Source organism: Nomascus leucogenys, chromosome 19 (assembly GCF_006542625.1).
Source record: "Nomascus leucogenys isolate Asia chromosome 19, Asia_NLE_v1, whole genome shotgun sequence".
In the NCBI taxonomy this organism is placed as follows: domain Eukaryota; kingdom Metazoa; phylum Chordata; class Mammalia; order Primates; family Hylobatidae; genus Nomascus; species Nomascus leucogenys.
This window is the reverse complement of record NC_044399.1, coordinates 35,258,098-35,262,382: the sequence shown is the minus strand read 5'-3', so window position 1 is coordinate 35,262,382 and position 4,285 is coordinate 35,258,098. Positions and strand designations below refer to the sequence as shown.

Sequence of the window (4,285 nt, the reverse complement as noted above, 5' to 3'; positions counted from 1 at the left end):
AGAATTAGAATTATTTTTCTTGGTTTTTTTTTTTTTTTTTTTGAAATGGAGTCTTGCTCCAGTGGCACAATCTCGGCTCATTGCAACCTCTGCCTCCTGGGTTGAAGCAATTCTCCTGCCTCAGCCTCCCAAGTGGCTGTGACTACAGGTGCATGCCACCACACCTGGCTAATTTTTGTAGTTTTAGTAGAGACAAGGTTCCACCATGTTGGTCAGGCTGGTCTTGAACTCCTGACCTTACAAGTTTCAGTCACTGAGACCAGCCCCATTTTTGTAAAATAGACTTTTTTTTTTTTGAGATGGAGTCTTGCTCTGTTGTCCAGGCCGGAGTGCAACGGCATGATCTCGGCTCACTGCAACCTCTGCCTCCCAGGTTCAAGCAATTCGCCTGTCTCAGTCTCCTGAGTAGCTGGGATTACAGGTGCATGCCGCCACACCCAGCTAATTTTTTGTATTAGAGACGGAGTTTCACCATGTTTCCTAGGCTGGTCTCGAACTCCTGAACTTGGGCGATCCACCCGCCTTGGCCTTCCAAAGTGCTAGGATTACAGGCATGAGCCACTGCACCCGGCCTTGTAAAACAGACTTTTAAAGAGCAGTTTTAAGTTCACAGCAAAACTAAGCAGAAAGCAGAGTTCCCCATATACCCATGGCCCCCGTATCTCCCTAGTCTCCCCTGCCATCAACATCCTCCACCAGAGTGGTACATCTGTTACAACGGATGACTCTGCATTGACACATCATCACCCAAAGTACATAGTTTACACGTGTTGAACGTTCTATGGGATTTTTTTTTCTTTATTTTTCCCAGCCCAGAACCCCTCTATGGGTTTTGACAAATATATAATGATATGTATCCACCATTATATCATGCAAAATAGTTTCGCTGCCCTAAAAACCCTCTGTGCCCTATCTACTCATCCTTCCCACCCCTCAACCCCTGGCAACCATTGATGTTTTTACTGTCTCCACAGTTTTGCCTTTTTTAGAATGTCATATAATACAGTATGTAGCCTTTTCAGTTTAGCTTGTCTCAGTCCATTTTGTGCTGCTGAGACAGAATACCACAGACTATGTAATTTATAATGCACAGAAATTTATTGGCTCATGGGACTGAAGGCTGAGAAGCCCAAGATCGAGGAGCCGGCATTGGTGAGGACCTTCTTGCTTCATCAACCCACAGAAGCAGGGCAAAGAGAGGGTGGGAAGGCAAACTTCTTTTATAAGAAAACTACTTGCTCCATAATGAACCCACTCCTTCGAGAATGGCATTAATGCATTTATGAGGGTAGTGGCCCCATGACCCAAACACTTCCCACTAGGTCCCATCTCCAAGACCACCACATTGGGGATCAAGTTTCTAACACGTGAACTTTAGGGGACACATTCAAACCATTGCAGTAATATGAATTTTCACTTAGTAATATACATTGAAGGTTCTTCTGTGTTTTTTCATGACTTGGTAGTTCATTTCTTCCTTTTCACAGACTTAATTTTTCAGAGCAGTTTTAGATTCACAGCAAAACTGAGCACAAAGTACAGAGAGTTCCCACATACTCTCTGCCCTCCCAACTGCACAGCTTCCCCTGAACAAGAGTTGTGCACTTGTTACAACTGATGAAAAGATCCACTTTATTTTTTCTTGTACTGTGTTGTCCAGGCTAGGGTACAGTAGCACAATCACAGCTCACTGCAACCTTGAACTCCTGAGCTCAAGTGACCCTCCTGCCTCAGCCTACCAAGTGGCTAGGACTATAGGTGCTATCATGCCTGCCTTGTTTTAGTTTATTTTTTGTAGAGATGAGGTCTCACAATATCACCCAGGCTAGTTTCTAACTATTGGCCTCAAGTGATCCTCCCACCTTGGCCTCCCAAGGGAAGCCTGGGATTACAGGCATGAGCAACCATACCCAGCCTTTTGCCCATTTTTAAGTGAGTTGTTTGTTGTTGAGTGGTATGAGTCTAAATTTTATTTTGGATAACAATCCCTTATTAGATATCTGATTTGCAATATTTTCTCCCATTCCACAGATTGCCTTTCATTCTGTTGTTTCCTTTGCTATGCAGTTTTTATAAAGTCTGACTTGGTCCTATTTGTCTATTCTTGCTGTTGGTGTCATATCCAAAAAAATCATTGCCACATCTAATGTTGTAGACCTTTCCCCCGGTTTCCTTTCAGGATGTTTATAGTTACAGGTCTTATGTTTATGTCCTGAATCCATTTTGAGGTAATTTTTGTATATGGTGCTAGGTTAGGCTCCAACTTCATTCTTTTGCATGTGGATATCCAGTTTTTCCAGCATCATTAGTTGAGTCCAGAGATCCGCCTGCTTTGGCTTCCCAAAGTGCTGGAATTACAGGCGTGAGCCACCGTGCCTGGCCGAGTCCAGAGAGTTTTTAAAAGCATAAAGAGGAGGCCAGACACGGTTGCTCATGCCTGTAATCCCAGCACTTTAGGAGGCTGAGGCGGGTGGATCACCTGAGGTAAGGAGTTTGAGATCAGCCTGGCCAACATGATGAAACTCTATCTCTACTAAAAATACAAAAAATTAGCCAGGAGTGGTGGCAGGTGCCTGTAATCTCAGCTGCTTGGGAGGCTGAGGCAGAAGAATTGTTTGAATCCGGGAGGTGGAGGTTGGAGTGAGCCGAGATCGTGCCATTGCACTCCAGCCTGGAGAGCGAGACTCTGTCTCCAGGAAAAAAAAAAAAAAAAAAAATTCTGCACACAAATAAGGCTTAATTTGGCAGTGGTGGTGGCAGGGTGGCTGTCCCCAGTGAGCATGAGCCCTGCCCTGAGAGAAGGACTTCTCTTCCCCAACCCATGCAGACTCACTTCTCTCCTGGAACAGATGCTGTGGCCACAGGCCAAACAAGGACAGAGGGACCTAATTCCCCCCTTTATTTAAGTTAAAGAAAATAAAAGATTTACCAAAAAAGTATACAGTACCCTAACAGGCACTCGTGTTCCCAGTCCCTCACCTCTGTCTCTTCCATAGAATAGAAACAAAACAATGCCAATTAAGTTAAAGTCCCCTTTGTCCCCCATCCCCAGTCCCAGGCTCCCTCTCTGTTTTTCCAGTAAATTTTCACGTGTGTTTCTGGGCTCTGCCTATGCTGACAATCAGTCCTTTGAATCCGGATGGTTCCTCTTCATCGTGACCTACTGTTCCGCGGTATGAGAGACTATATGATTCTGCCATTCGGGTAGCCATGACATCCCTGGGGGCCTCTCCTAGCGTGCCCACCTCGGCTCCTCCGGGGCAAGGTCATCCAGGCTACACAGATGCTCAGAGTCCTCCTTGCCAGGGGCTACAAGGGGAGCGAGCTCAACCCAAGGAAGGTCGTGCTTCGTGCAGGGCCAGCGAGGGAAGGTCACCTCCCGGCGCCCCGAGCCTGACCCCATGCCCCCCGCGTCTTCCTCGGAGCGCTGGCCCCGTCCCAGTCCCCGCCCCCGGCCGCGCCGCCCTTCTTCTTGCGCCCTGGTCCCCACCAACCCGACCCGAGCGCCCACGGACCCTGCCCGGCCCGACGGAAATGACCCGGCCAGGGTCACACACAGCCCCGGCCCGCTCCGCTGCGGCCATCTCCGCTTCCGCTTCCGCTTCTGCCGAGGCTTCTCTCCGACTCACGCACAGCTCCGTGCCGTAGCTTTCGACCCCACCGCCAGGCCGCTGCCTGCTCTGGGCGCGGGCTGGGTCTCGGGGCGTCGCTCACGGCGGGCGCGGGGCGAGAGAGGAGGGAGGAGTGCCGGGCTCTCTCAAGACGCCGGTTCGGGTCCCGCAGGCTGCGGGCGCGGGACGTGCCCCTGACCGGGCGGGAGCGGTGCTCGCAAAGTCAGGCCCGGGCTTGCGGGTGGGGCTTGCGGGTGGCGCTTGCGGGGGCGGGGCGGGGGCGGGGGCGGGGCCGAGGCCGCCGCTCCCAGCCGGTACCACCTCCCCTCCACTGAGAGATTCCACCGTTCCCTGGGTTGTCAGGCGCGGTGGCCAAGTGGTAAGGCGTCGGTCTCGTAAACCGAAGATCGCGGGTTCGAACCCCGTCCGTGCCTGAGGCCCGAGATAGGGCTTTGGCTGTGGGGAAGTCGGGTTTTCTCCACTTTCGCCGTCCCTTCTACGTGGCATTTTTTCCATTTTCGGATTCTGTTCAGGCGCCCTCCAGTTCATCTCCTGCCCCGGGCTCCGCGGTCGGCCGGGGCCAGTGCACCTGGGGTTGGAGACTCCAGGGTCCACCTTACAGATGAGCTCAGCCCCCGCCGCGCCGCGCCCTCGCCGCCGGTCCCCGCGTCTCC

General features: G+C 51.3%; 1 non-coding gene across 1 annotated transcript; it reads left to right on the top strand.

Moving 5' to 3' along the window:
• Positions 1-3,973: 3,973 nt before the first annotated feature.
• TRNAT-CGU lies at positions 3,974-4,045 on the top strand. The gene has a single exon. It is a non-coding gene; the product is annotated as a tRNA-Thr (tRNA).
• Positions 4,046-4,285: the final 240 nt, after the last annotated feature.